Here is a 15,922-nt window from a genome sequence, read left to right on the forward strand (position 1 = left end):
CAGCAAAGTGATTCAGTTATACATACATATATATTCTTTTTCAGATTCTTTTCCATTATAGGTCATTACAAGCTCCCTGTGCTATACAGTAGGTCTTTGTTGTTTATCTATTTTATATATAGTAGTATATATAATGGTGTATCTGTTAATTCCAAATCCCTAATTTATCCTTCCCCCCGCCTTTCCCCTTTGGCAACCATAATTTGTTTTCTATGTCTGTGAGTCTATTTCTGTTTTGTAAATAAGTTGACTTGTATCACCTTTTTAGATTTCACATATAAGTGATATCATATGGTATTTGTCTTTCTCTGTCTGACTTCCTTCAGTTAGTATGATAATCTCTAGGTCCATCCACGTTGCTGCAAATGACATTATTTCATCCTTTTTTATGGCTAAGTAATATTCCATTGTATATATATGTACCACATCTTCTTTATCCATTCATCTGTCAATGGACATTTAGGTTGCTTCCAAGTCCTGGCTATAGTGAATAATGCTGCTATGAACACTGGGGTGCATGTACCTTTTCAAATTATAGTTTTCGTCTTTTCTGGATATACGACCAGGAGTGGGATTGCCAGATGATATGGTAACTCTACTTTAATTTTCTAAGGAACCTCCACACTGTTCTCCATAGTGGCTTCACCAATTTACATTCCCACCAGAAGTGTATCTCCTGGTTAAGTCTTACTCTTTCTTCAGACTCAGCTTAGACGTTACTTTCACCAGGCAGCCTTCCACCATCTCCCAAAAAGGTCACGATCCCCATCACCCATAGAACACATCATGGTTGTAATTAAGCGATGTGTTATGCTATTACTTGGTTCCTCTCTCTCACCCTTATGAGCCTCTGAGCTCCATGAGGACAAGGACCATGGCTCTTTTGTTCACTGTTGCTTCTCTAGCATCTAGGACAAGGCCTGGGAAACTGCAGGCAAAAAATACTAGTGGAAAGAATGAGTGAACGAATAGATGAAGGGGAACACCCAGGCATCTCTTAAGAGCTGGGAACAGCCGTTCTCCTCCCTTCAGGCATGAAAAAAGACAGGGCAACCTGAGACTCATCCACATGAATAAAAGCCCCAAACACCATCTGAGTGACAGCCATGGGCTTTCAAAATTGACAAGGGAAGGAGGCACCATGCCAGTTCTGGGGACGAATAGGAGCAGGTTAACTGTTTTCCTGCCACATCTCCTCGGAAAACTGCAGTGGTCACGTGCCTCCCAGGTCTGGCTGATCGTGGTCATAGAGAGTGTTTAGCAGCAAAAAGCGTAAATGGACCCACGCGAGTTCAAGGAGAAGGGGATCCCTTCATGGATATGGGACGGAGGTGCCTAGCATCTCCCAGAAAGGACCACTCTCTGTCCTGCAGTGATGCCACGGTCTCTCTTCTCCATCCCTCCGGTCTCTGTGGTCTCTGATGTCGGCACTTCTCTCTCTCCTTTTACTCCCCTGAAAACTTCTTGCACTTGGACAAATCCCAACAGAGGCCCTGGAGCCACATCGACCTCATCTCACAGGTCTGACTTCAAATTTGAGAGAAAGTGAATATGATGGGCTGGTCATGGGTCGGATGCCTGCCCTGGTCCAGTCAGCTGACACCAGGGATGTGAAGAATGGTGTCATGTGATACCACACCCCTGCACACACAGACCAACCCCTTCCGGATGGGGTCTCCCCTCAACCCACTTCTCTTTGACTGTGATTTTAACCTGATACAGGATTCTAACATGCATGAGATACAAGGATACACACTCTTTACAAATACCTTAAAAACTCACTTCACAGGAAGATGTATGTCTCAGCTGGAACATCAGTCAACGCTTTCATCCAAAACACTTAGTTCAGTGGTGAGGTGTTTCCCTAAACACGAATGCCACGCTTGCACAGCCTCCTGTCCAAGGGTTCTAGAAGTTTACTAACTTCATATAAATGTGTATGATAAACACCCAACTCTAACTGAGCTCAAACCCCCCCACCGCTCTCTTATCTGTGATACCACCTCATAACGCAAGGTCAATAGGGTCCCACAGGCTAAAGGGGGCTTAAGAAGAGAAAGGGACTCAGTCCCCTGTCCTCTCTCAGCTCACACCTCTCCTGAGACTTTCCAACATCTAGACGACAACCCCCAAGCTGTGTTACCTATCAGGTTCACGGGTCTAATGCCACCCTTAACTTTGTGGAAATTAAAATTAGCACCAAGGAGCTCTGGGTTTTTTGACATTAGCCAACGCTCCCTCAAGAGCCCTCTGAAGTTTCCCCCATGCAGCTGTGATGAAAACAGTTCTCTTTTTCATGGGAATAAATTCTTCTCTTCTGATCACCCAACCTGAGAGAGAAAAAGAAAATGTCTGACCCTGGCAATGACCTTGGAAAGTACAGGATCTGAAAACAGAACTAGGTGTAATTCTCACAGGTGGCTTGTGTATCATGCCCCTGTCTTCTCGTGAATATTCTACCTCCTCGGCCAGCCCTGCACCCCTTGACTTTCTCTAGGTTACATCTTACCTGGAAATCCTTTCCTCCTCACCCATCATGGTCAAGTCCTACCAGGCTTCCAATGCCCAGCTCCTGAAGTTCTGCACATCTCCCAGGCAGAAGTCACCAGTCACCACACCCCCAGCCCCTCCAACCCCCCATGAGTGCTCACCTTTTTTCTTTTAAGTTCTTGAGGTCCCGGGAGCAGCCCCACACCCGTGTGCCCCTAGCACCTGGCTGGGAATACCAGTTTTCAATGATGTTCTCACTAGATGCATTCCCAGGCTTTGGGCCATTGTTTCAGGTTCCAGGTTTGTTCCTTCCCAGTGAAAATGCTCTGCTTCCATTGTTATATTTGTGTCAGTAGTTGGGGCTGCCTAACTTGGGCTAAGCCGGGCATTTACAGAAGAAAAAATGCATTTTCTCCTTCAATTCAGAAAATACTTAGAAATGACTATTTCCCCTTAGGCCCACCTGTGTCCTGTTAATTCACCAGCTTTAACCTAACCTTTTAGAAAATGTATACTATTAGCGACTCTTCCAGATACTGTCTCCTGTTTCCCAAATGCAAAATAAACACAGGCTGTAATTCTTTCCACAACTACAATGTAAATACATATTTCACCCCAGGGATAAACTGGCTTTATTTTCATGTAAATTTAGTAGCAATAAAAGGTAACCCTCGGCAAGAGGAAATATTCATGTTTCTGACTGTGTGTGTTACCCTCCACCCCACTCCAAAGCATCAAAAAACAAAGAACTGGGAATTCCCCAGCGGTCCAGTGGTTAGGACTCGGCACTTCCACCGCTGGGGACCCGGGTTCGATCCCTGGTCAGGGAACTAAGATCCCACAAGCAGAGCAGTATGGCCAAACAAACAAAAACTACTTATCTAAAGTAGAGCCATTCCTCTAGTAAAAGTTTAAAGTATTGCTTCAAACTGACATACATGCTAGATTTTAATAGAGCTGCATTTATTTGGGGAACAATTTCCTCAGCTTTGAGATTGGCTAATCTGAAGCACAATGACCATTTTTACCCTCTCCAGTGCTGCCCCCTGCTGACAAAAGGATGCACACCTTTGCCAGACACTGCCCCCCACCCCCGAAAATGGCAGCTGCAACAAAATAAGCCCGATATCACTTATATGTGGAATCTAAAATATGACACAATGACAAACCCACAGCCAACATCGTTCTCAATGGTGAAAAACTGAAACCATTTCCACTAAGATCAGGAACAAGACAAGGTTGCCCACTCTCACCACTATTATTCAACATAGTTTTGGAAGTTTTAGCCACAGCAGTCAGAGAAGAAAAAAAAATAAAAGGAGTCCAAATCGGAAAAGAAGAAGTAAAGCTGTCACTGTTTGCAGATAACATGATACTACACACAGAGAATCCTAAAGATGCTACCAGAAAACTACTAGAGCTAATCAATGAATTTGGTAAAGTTGCAGGAGACAAAATGAATGCACAGAAATCTCTTGCATTCCTATACACTAATGATGAAAAGTCTGAAAGAAAAATTAAGGAAACACTCCCATTTACCACTGCAACAAAAAGAATAAAATACCTAGGAATAAACCTACCTAAGGAGACAAAAGACCTGTATGCAGAAAACTATAAGACACTGATAAAAGAAATTAAAGAGGATACAAGCAGATGGAGAGATATACCATGGTCTTGGATTGGAAGAATCAACATTGTGAAAATGACTATACTACCCAAAGCAATCTAAAGATTCAATGCAATCCCTATCAAACTACCACTGGCATTTTTCACAGAACTAGAAAAAAATTCACAATCTGTATGGAAACACAAAAGAACCCAAATAGCCAAAGCAATCTTGAGAAAGAAAAACGGAGCTGGAGGAATCAGGCTCCCTCACTTCAGACTATACTACAAAGCTACAGTAATCAAGACAGTATGGTACTGGCACAAAAACAGAAATATAGATCAATGGAACAGGACAGAAAGCCCAGAGATAAACCTACGCACATATGGTCACCTTATTTTTGATAAAGGTGGCAAGAATATACAATGGAGAAAAGACAGCCTCTTCAATAAGCAGTGCTGGGAAAACTGGACAGCTACATGTAAAAGAATGAAATTAAAACACTCCCTAACACCATGCACAAAATAAACTCAAAATGGATTAGAGACCTAAATGTAAGGCCAGACACTATAAAACTCTTAGAGGAAAACATAGACAGAACACTCTATGACATAAATCACAGCAAGATCCTTTTTGACCCACCTCCTACAGAAATGGAAATAAAAACAAAAATAAACAAATGGGACCTAATGAAACTTAAAAGCTTTTGCACAGCAAAGGAAACCATAAACAAGATGAAAAGACAACCCTCAGAATGGGAGAAAATATTTGCAAATGAAGCAACTGACAAAGGATTAATCTCCAAAATATACAAGCAGCTCATGCAGCTCAATATCAAAAAAACAAACAACGCAATCCAAAACTGGGCAGAAGACCTAAATAGACATTTCTCCAAAGAAGATATACAGATTGCCAACAAACACATGAAAAGCTGCTCAACATCACTAATCATTAGAGAAATGCAAATAAAAACTACAATGAGGTATTACCTCACACCGGTCAGAATGGCCAGCATCAAAAAATCTATGAACAATAAATGCTGGAGAGGGTGTGGAGAAAAGGGAACCCTCTTGCACTGTTGGTGGGAATGTAAATTGATACAGCCACTATGGAGAACAGTATGGACGTTCCTTAAAAAACTAAAAATAGAACTACCATACAACCCAGCAATCCCACTACTGGGCATATACCCTGAGAAAACCATAATTCAAAAAGAGTCATGTACCACAATGTTCATTGCAGCTCTATTTACAACAGCCATGACATGGAATCAACCTAAATGTCCATCGACAGATGAATGGAAAAAGAAGATTTGGCACATATATGTAATGGAATATTACTCAGCCATAAAAAGAAACGAAATTGAGTTATTTGTAGTGAGGTGGAAGGACCTAGAGACTGTCATACAGAGTGAAGTAAGTCAGAAAGAGAAAAACAAATACTGTACGCTAACACATATATATGGAATCTAAAAAAAAAAAAATGTTTCTGAAGAACCTAGGGGCAGGACAGGAATAAAGACACAGACGTAGAGAATGGACTTGAGGACACAGGGAGGGGGAAGGGTAAGCTGGGACAAAGTGAGAGAGTGGCATGCACATATATACACTACCGAATGTAAAATAGATAGGTAGTAGGAAGCAGCCACATAGCACGGGGAGATCAGCTCGGTGCTCTGTGTCCACCTAGAGGGGTGGGATAGGGAGGGTGGGAGGGAGAAGCAAGAGGGAGGAGATATGGGGATATAAGTATACGTATAGCTGATTCACTTTGTTATACGGCACGAACTAACACACCATTGTGGAGCAATTATACTCCAATAAAGATGTTAAAAAAAAAATACGACACAAATGAACATACCTACAAAACAGAAACAGACTCACAGACAGAGAACAGAGTTGTGGTTGCCAAGGAGGAGGGGGTTGGGGGAAGGATGAAGTGAGAATTTGGGGTTAGCAGATGTAAGCTTTTATATATGGAATGGATAAACAACAAAGTCCTACTGTGTAGCACAAGGAACTATATTCAATATCCTATGATGAACCATAATAGAAAAGAATATTTAAGAAGAATGTATATATGTGTATAACTGAATCACTTTGCTGTACAGCAGAGATTAACAACATGTAAATCAACTATACTTCAATTAAAAAAAAAACAAATAATACTGATAAACAAAAAATAATAATAATAAGCCCACTGGCCTACTGGGTACCAAGTCCCACTGAGAAGAAGAAAGGGGCAAGAGACACAGCTCTTTCAGGATTCTAAGAATGAACAGAGAAGACAAAACATGTACATACAAAACCATCAAAACAGTATAAAACTATACTGTCAAGTTATAGAGTAAGGGCTGTCCAGATGAACAAGATTCTGGGAAGGGTGAGGCCGATGAAGACAAAGGCCCCATATAGACTAGTGGTTCCCAATCTTTCACGCTAAGGAACCCCACCTCACTCTGCATGGACTTCTTGCACATAAGGAAACCAGAGTACCCAGCAAACGTTCATCTATATCCAAGAGCAAAGAAACATAGATAAGTGCTTGGCTTCAGTTATGGAATTTTACAATGATGAAAATAGCTCACAGATCCCCTATGAGAGAAGGTTCTAGAATCTATGAACCCTAAGATGCTTTCTCAGTGGGCTTCTCAGGAGGTCTGGTGCCTACAAAATGGATTCAGTGACAGGGTTATTTATGCCTGCGACCATTTTGCTTCTGAGGAAAGAGTCCTTAGCTTCCATGAGACTCTCAAAGGCACTTGTGGCCAATAGTAAATCAGTCAACAAACAAACAAAACTAAAATCTGTAGGCCTATGATGTCAGGCTAAGAAGTCCCCGGTTCAGATAAGGTGAAGGGTGCAGAGAGCAATTCCAGGGGAGATGCCATGCTCTCCGGTTCCTATCCTGAGAGGCATCCATTCAGATTTAAATTGAAGAAAAAATATCTATTCTTTTTTTTTTTTTAAGTAAAAAAGAAATGTATCTTTGCCTTTATTTGTTTTTCTCAAAATAAAAAAAAAAAATATCTATTCTTCCTTTCCAAACTAACTCCACCAAACTCTTAATACCCCACATCACTTCAACAATTTGCCTACTAAAAATTGGCACTTGCCATCTGCCTCTACAAGGATTAAGTCACAAGCCACTGCAGCCTCTGACCTTCAACACACCCTGAAAGGAGTTCAGGGTGGAGATCAGGAATAAGGCCCTCTGTATGCTGGGAAAAACTGGCAGAACAGGTCTTCAGATAGATATTTTCAGGGGAAGATTTTATGAGCCCAATTCTGGCATCTCCCTAAACCTAGAAAAGCACTAAAATCATGAACGGCAACATCTGCTCCTCGTGCCTAGCAGCAACCTTCTGCCACAATGGGGTGCCTGATTGCACGTACCCACCCTTCACTAAAATTATATATAATACTGACCTTCCCCCCTACCTCTTTGGAGCAGTTCCTCAGAGCTATCTGAAATGTTGTCTTCCAGGCTATAGTCCTCATTTTGCCCCAAATAAAACTTAACTCACAACTCTCACGTCGTGCATTTTTTTTCAGTCGACAAATTTTAAAGATTGAAAAAAAAAAAAAAATGGCAACCACAACAGACCATAACTCTTAACCATTTATCCTGTGTGGTCAGTTCTCCTTGGCAAACAAGTCAGCCTCTGTTTACAAGGCTGGTTTGAGAAACAGGAGTTTATCATCTGACACTTGCTATGTCACAACCTATAGAAACTGATCAGCTGAAGAGCCTGCAGGCACTAATCTGAGCTCAGGGCGTGGAAAGTTAATAATACGTAAATAAAAAGTGGAGAGCGCGTACAAGTTCTTACCCAGTGAATCTGCTTATTGGTGGAGAAAGCGCCTTCCCCAACGCATCCACCCTGGAAAGCAGCAGAACTAATTAGGGTCTAAGCGTACAGACTCAGGACCACTTACTAAGTGTGACCTTGGGTATGTGGTTTACTCGTTTCTGGGCCTCAGGTTCCTCACCTGTAACATGGGGCTCATAACAGTTCTCATGGCAGAGGCATGTGTGAGGGGTGAATGAGTCCATAACCTGACACAGCATCACACAAGCGTTTGCAGCTGCTTCTGTTTCCACTCCTGCTATAACTACCATGACTGTTATTCTGCAGGTTAAATTAGATTACGTGTAACAAGCTGAAAACAGTGATAGGCAAATAGGAAACCCTGAACACGTCAGCAACCATGGTGATGGTGAGCACCAGTGGCAAATAAACACAGATATGGAATCTTTCTATCCTGTGGTTTTCACCAGACCATCATGAAACCTGTTTCAGAAGCAATGAGGTCAATGTCAAACACATTACACATCTCTTGCAGAACCATTTCCTTCCCTACTGGAGTTGACTTCCCTGTTCTTAAAAAATAACCTCACCAAATCGACTGCCGTCGGGTCTCATTATTCACAGTAGTTACATTCTACGAAGTGGCCGTGGATGCTTGATTATGGAATACTGTACCATCACTGCTAAGGGAAATACAGCGTGAGGGTCCCGGGAGCCTGCAGTGACATTCTGGTCCACCGCTAGGTTTGCCTGCCAAGGTCCTTGTAAAACAAGCTAGTTTCATTAGCATCAAAGCCCAGTTTTTCCATGTAATCCTTTTCTTGTAGAACACTTAGCAGGTATAGTTGATTCTCATCATTTGCAGTAATATGCTCTACAGAGTCACCATGAACAGTGAATTAGCAAATGCTGAGCCGTTATTCCTAGGATGTGTGTGTGTGTGTGTGTGTGTGTGTGTGCACGTGCACGCACATATATATCTCACACAGATTATCTCTTAAAATGCTGACAATAACTCAGTCTGGTAGATTCTATTTTCTTTATTTTACAAAAGAGAAAACGAGGTTCAGAAAGTCGCCTGGGGCCGTCCCACCAACTGGTACCAGAGCTGGGATTCAAACCCCATCCAACTAATCGCGGATGTGGAGCCTCCAGCACAAATCGCCCGTCCCGTCTCCATCCTCTGGTCACCTATACCACAGTGCTCACAGAGGGCAGAGCATCACCTTGCTGGACCTCAGCTGGGAACGTGTGCGTTGGGTGACAATTTTTTGATGTTCTGCATGTGTCTGCAAATGACCGCAAAGGCACCATATCCATTTTGGAGTTTCGTATACATTTTAGCAAGGAGGAGAATTCGCAAATACAGAATCCGTGAATAATGAGGATCAATTGTATGTTTTTCAATTACTAAAATATTTTGAAAGCCTAGAGGATAGACTGCATTTTTTAAATTATTCCTCAGTCCCCTGATCTTTAGAACCTGTCCAACTTACAAATTTAACATTTTTCACGACATATCACCTTTTGAGATACACGAGCCAGCCAGCACTAGGCAAGAAGGGTTTACCATTTTCCTGACCCTGGGTAACATGACCAAAACTGTCTTTGGCTTTCAGCCCCACGACAATACTGCCCACTATGCTTTTTAAAAATCGGTCACCATCTCACAAATCCACAAATTTAGCTGCTTTTCCATCTTTTCCAAAGTTTCATCACACACTAAAGATGTTACTTTTACATTTTCCAGCGTGGCCTGACATACAGATCGTCAGATTTCCTCTTCCTTTTTTTGGATATACCACATTTTTGCTTCATGAACATTGAACTCACAGCCAACAGCACTATAACTCACACCTGAACGAAGCTCACCAAACACATATTTTATCCAATGGGCACATCACAGCCTTCTTGCACTTAGCAACACTTGATGGCACTTCAGCCCTACACTTGGGGGCCATTTAAAACAGCAAAATCACTGACAAAAGCACAAACATGCCAAAAATGTAGCACTAAACAGACTGTGAGAAGCACATTTGTTTATAACATGAGAGCTGAAACAAAAAGGCATAAGGTTGCCTTGTTTGACTTCAGCTGGGGACCTGCACGTCAAGGGACTCAGAATTTTTTGCAGCATGGCCATGATTGACCAGGAAAGCATCCTGAGTTATTGATTCTCGGGTTATAGATACATTTCAGCAGGTAGGCAAATTTGCAGAGACAGAACCCATGAAAAATGAGGCTCAACTGTATTTTTTTGGTCTTTGTTTTTTGGTTTTTTTTGGCCACGCCACACGGCATGCGGGATCTCAGTTCCCCAACCAGGGATCGAACCCGCACCCCCCTGCAGTGGAAGCACAGAGTCTTAACTACTGGACCGCCAGGGAAGTCCCTCAACTACATGCTTTTAAAGTATTAAAATATTTTGAAAGCCTAGAGCTATCAAACTAATACAAATAAACTCAAAATCAAAAAGGAAATGTATATTCACTTTGCTGTACAGCAGAAACGAACACAACATTGTAAATCAACTATTCTCCAATAAAAATTAATTTTAAAAAAGGAGAAAAAGAGGAAAAGTATAGTGTCATGTGCAAGCACATGTGTGTGTGTGTGTGGTTCCATGAAACCACTGTGGTCTATCCCTTTTTCAGGCAAATGTAGGCGGCTGATTACTGAGAAGAGACACTTGTTATTGGGCACTATCTCCACTTCAAAACAGAAGGCTTAAGTTGACTCAATTATTTTAAAGTCCTGTGATGAATAGTAAATTGGAATAATCATGACCATTGCAGTTATTCAAGTTCAGAAAAATATGCTCCCAGACATGCCCCTTCACCTTTAAAGGTATTGATTTTGATGTAGAATAAACCTTCTCAAATACTCTTTTTTTTTTTTTTTTTAGTAAATCATTCTCTGGGCAGCCTTTACACAACAGATTTTACTGGATTTCATAGTCCAAATAATCATCTTAGTTCCTAAATGATGTTCACCTATGGATTCCTCTCTGCTACCTTTCAGTGGTGTCACTTTCTTCACAGTTCACAGAGGCAAGGTGTTTTTAAGGCTATTTAAAGTTTCTGGGTAGAAAACCTGGGAACCCATCCTCTTAAATCTTGGCAGGCTTAACCTAGATCTCTCCGGGGCAAGGAGGTACAGCCAGGAATGAACCGGTGAAATCCCTGCCCACATGAGCGATGTTCCAGGGGAGGAAGATGGACCGTAAGTAAACAAGCAAATGTGCGGTGTGTCAGGTGTGATGAGTACTGTGGAGAAAACTTAGGCAGGGAAAAGAGCAAGAGACGGGGGGCAAGTGGGCTGCAATATTAAATAGGTGGGTAACCTAGGAAGGCCTCACGAGACAGCCTTTGAGTAAACACCTCAAGGGAATAAGAGGAAGCCATGCACAGAGCCGAAGGAAGGATGTCCTAGGAAGGAAGGAGAGGTGGGAAGTGTAAATGCCCTGAGGTGGGAGCAGGCCTGGCAGGGCCAATAAACATCAAGGCCAGTGGGACTCAAGTCGGGGAGGGAGAGAGATGGAGATGGTTTCAAAGGGGTGAGGAGGGGGCTACATGAGTAGGGCCATTTGGACCAGTTGTAACGTCTAGATTCCACTCTGTGTGAGAAGGGGCACATTTTAAGTGGGCTTTTTTAAATTGTCATTTAAAATTTCAATATTCAGAAAAATTTAAAGGCTAGAAACCCACATACCCACTAGCAAGATTCAACAACTGCTCACATGTTGCTATATTTGCTTTATCTGTGTGTATGCACGTGTTTGCACCTCTCTCACATACCTGTTCTTCCTGAAACGTTTGAAACGTTAACAACTTAACACTTCACCCCTGAATAATTCAGCATGCGTTTCCTAAAAGCCACGACATTCTTCTACTTGTCCACAATACTGCCGTCTCCCTTCATAAAATTAAAAATAACTCCCATTAAATTAATTAATACATAGTCCATAGTCAGAGGTCCCCAATCGTCTAAAACATCAAGGTCCGAATAGACAATTTGATTGCTATGTCACAGGAGTCTCTTTAAAACTACAAGGTCTCTGTCTATTTTTTCTATTTCTTGAGGAGACAAGACTTGTGGGTCTCCTAGGAGGTCCCACCTCCTGGATTTGTCCGACTGCGCCCTCCTAGTGTTGTTTAACTGCTTCTCTATCCCCTGTCCTTTCTGCAAACTGGGAAGTAGGTCTAAAGGCTTGATTAGATTAGGATTGGGGAGTATTTCGTAAGTGTCGCTGAGAATGTCACATGGCACCCCATCAGCAGGCACATCGTGTCAAGTTATCCATCAATGAACACTGAGCGACACTAGGGATGAACACTCAAATAAGGTGGGAACTGCCAGCTACCTCCCTGAATGTTATATTTTCACTTTTGCAATTAGCAAGTACTCTTTGGCATCTTACAAATGCACACACAAAACCCACAATTACACCTTACGAATATCCCTTTCCCCAGCACCCTTCACCTAACAGTTCTGGCATTCCTTAATGGTCTTTGCCTACGTCTATTATTTCTTTGGGGATGCCAAAACGGTGATTTTCTAACTCTCTCTGCTTTCTACATTTATTTGTTGACATTCTCTCTCCCCACGACCTGCCGCTTTTCATTTTTGCTCTCACTACAGACTCATGGTTATCTTTTCTATTTCGAATGTTATAAACCATCACCACTATTATCTTTCTGACACACACCCATGAGCCTTTGAGCGCTTCCATTCAGATACCATATAATGCCCCAAGCTTATTTTGTACTTTCCCTGCTCCAGACTGAATCAGCTGTTTCAGTGTTGGCAGGTCTTGAATAAAGGAGAGACATTACCGGACTTTTTAAAAGATCCCTCCAGCTGTTGGATTGAGAATGGTGCTATGAGTAAGAGCAGAAGCAAGGAGACCAGTAACCAAGCTCTCCTCACTGGCATCCAGGCGAGAAGCTGGTAACAGGGTCACGGGAGTCTGATGCTGGTTATATTTTGATGGACGACACAATGGTGTATTCTTACAATTCTGATGTGGAATATAGGAAAAAAATGGAATAAATGACAAAGATTGACCTCCAGGTTTGGAGTCTGAGCCACTGGAAGGATGCAGTTCCCATTTGTTGACTTGGGAAGAGAAAAGAAGACATACAGATGGCCAACAGGCACATGAAAAGATGCTCAACACCACTAATTATTAGAGAAATGCAAATCAAAACTACAACAAGGGGGAATTTGCCAGTGTTCCAGTGGTAAGGACTCTGCCCTTCCACTGCAGGAGGCACGGGCTCAATCCCTGGTCAGGGAGCTAAGATCCCACATGCTGCATGGTGCAGCCAAAAAACAACAAGAAAACAAATAAACAAAACTACAACAAGTTATCACCTCACAACAATCCGAATGGCTTTCATTAAAATGTCTACAAACAATAAATGTTGGACAGGGCGTGGAGAAAAGGGAACTCTCCTACACTGTTGGTGGGAATGTACATTGGTAATAGCCACTATGGAGAACAGTATGGACGTTCCTTAAAAAACTAAAAATAGAGCTAGCATATGATCCGGCAATCCCACTCCTGGGCGTATATCTGGAGAAAACCATAATACGAAAAGACACATGCACCCCAACGTTCATCACAGCACTATTTACAATTACCAAGACATGGAAGCAACCAAAATGTCCATCGACAGATGAATGCATATAGAGGATGTGGTACATATATACAATGGAAAGGTGACTCAGCCTTAAAAAAATAAAATAATGCCATTTCCAGCAACATGGATGGATCTACAGATGATCATACTAAGTGAAGTAAGTCAGAGAAAGACAAATAGCATATGATATCACTTATATGTGGAATCTAAAATATGATACAAATGAACTTATTTACAAAACAGAAACACTCAGACTTAGAAAACAATCTTATAGTTACCAAAGGGGAACAGTGCAGGGGGGTAGAGGGAAATAAATTAGGAGTCTGGGATTAATATATACACTCTGATATACATAAAATAGATCAACAATAAGGACCTATTGTATAGCACAGGGAACTGTATGCAGTATCTTGTAATAAACTATAATGGAAAAGAATATGAAATAAAATATATATATATATGTCTAAAAAAAGACACGGGAAGAGACAGCAGCAAGTTTTTGCTATTGTTGCTTGTGGGGCATGGGGAAGGGATGTGGAAGACATTCACAACTTCAGTTTTGGCCACATGAACGTAGTTACTCTGAGACAGAGATGACACAACCAAGTGGAAGTCTTAGTCCATCTAAGCAGCTGGACACGTGAGCATGGGGTGGTCAGCAGATGGACGGTTCTGGAAAAGATCACCAAGGGGACAACTGAAGTCAGAGAAGAAACTCCAGCATTTTAGAGACTGAGATATACGAAGGAAGTAGCAACAGAGACTAAGAAGAGGGAGCGACCTGTGCGATGGGAGGAAACGCAGGATCGCGTGGTGTCTTGGATGCTCACGGCGGGGACAGTGTTTCAAGGAGGAAGGGACCTGCTGGATCCAGTACCGCTGACCCACCAATGGGATGAGGCCTGGGAGTGACCATGCAATCTACCAACCTGGAGATCCTTGGTGAGCTTGATGAGAACTGTTTTGGTGGAAATTGTGGAGGAAAAGGCCTTAATAAGAAAGGCTTACAAAAGACTGGAAACAAGCTTAAAAGGGAGCAGAAAAATGACCCACAGTTGGAGACAGTATGGGGTCAAGAGAGGATTTTTTAAGAAGGAAAAAGTTACAGCTGATTTGTATGCTGATGGGAACGAAACACAGCAGAATATGCCACTGCAAACAAAGTCCCTTTAAGATAAGGATGATTGATTGATTATTTATTTATTTATTTTTGGCTGCGTTGGGTGTTCATTGCTGCGCGCAGGCTTTCTCTAGTTGTGACCAGCGGGGGCTACTCTTCGTTGCGGTGTGTGGGCTTCTCATTGTGGTGGCTTCTCTTGTCGCGGAGCACCGGCCCTAGGTGTGCGGGCTTCAGTAGCTGTGGCACGTGGGCTCTAGAGCGCAGGCTCAGTAGTTGTGGCGCACGGGCTTAGTTGCTCTGCGGCATGTGGGATCTTCCCGGACCAGGGATCGAACCCGTGTCCCCTGCATTGGCAGGCGGATTCTTAACCACTGCGCCACCAGGGAAGTCCTAACATAAGGATTATTTTAAACTGAAGGCAGTTACGAAGCAAACAAGATACACTCTGTGCCTTCTTCCTTTCTTCCAGGAAGGGCGAGAGGATTCTTAATTCCAGATACTCTAGACCCTTACCAACCTGAGAAGGCACTAGAGGAATTCACATAACAAACCTCAGTAACTACCCCTAATCATCCATCAGTTTCCTCCATATATTTCCACCTTTCCACAACGTACAGCACTTACAAGCTCAAAGTCCTTTTCCTTTGTCACTTCACAGAAAAAATTTATTTTTCTTAAGATGCACTACAAGCCCCAGTTCTAACCACTCCTTTGAGTTCCCAGTCTTGAGCACTCCTGTGTGTATGCAAGATGCAGGCCTTAAGATCTAAACTTTTGTTTATTTTTCTCTTGTTAGTCTGTCTTTTGTCTGTCTAATGGATAGGGCTCCTGCCAGAGCATTTAGGAGGGGAGAAGAAAAATGTTAAGCTTCGCCTCTCCTACAGGAATAATCCCATAGATTGACATTATAGGAGGGAGAATTTCTAGAACTATGTCTAGAGCAAGTGAGAGGGGGTAGCACTGAGCACATGAGTGCAGGGACCAGCCTAAAACAGGGAATATGAATTGTCTGAAACAGAGGCAGGTGGGTGGGCAGAGATGGAGGAAGGAGACTATTGGAAGTTCTCTTTTGGTGGCTTTTATCTTCTCAGGGAAAGAGAAGTAAGGTCATCACCTAAAAGTGAAGATGGGGAAGGAAGTGCTGCAGGTTTGAAGGTTTAACCAAGGTTGCGGGTTTTGCCAGGTGAGTGCAGCCAAGTGAGAAGGGTAAAGAGATTTGAGGGGGGACGCAAGGGCTTGACACACTGAGA

At 42.5% G+C, this 15,922-nt stretch overlaps 1 protein-coding gene across 6 annotated transcripts in view; it reads right to left on the reverse strand.

Moving 5' to 3' along the window:
• Window positions 1-15,922, reverse strand: part of OSBPL10 (oxysterol binding protein like 10) — a 383,779-nt gene that overhangs the window by 98,027 nt on the left and 269,830 nt on the right. The window lies entirely within an intron of this gene.

The sequence above is a fragment of the Eubalaena glacialis genome, chromosome 7 (genome assembly GCF_028564815.1).
Source record: "Eubalaena glacialis isolate mEubGla1 chromosome 7, mEubGla1.1.hap2.+ XY, whole genome shotgun sequence".
NCBI lineage: Eukaryota > Metazoa > Chordata > Mammalia > Artiodactyla > Balaenidae > Eubalaena > Eubalaena glacialis.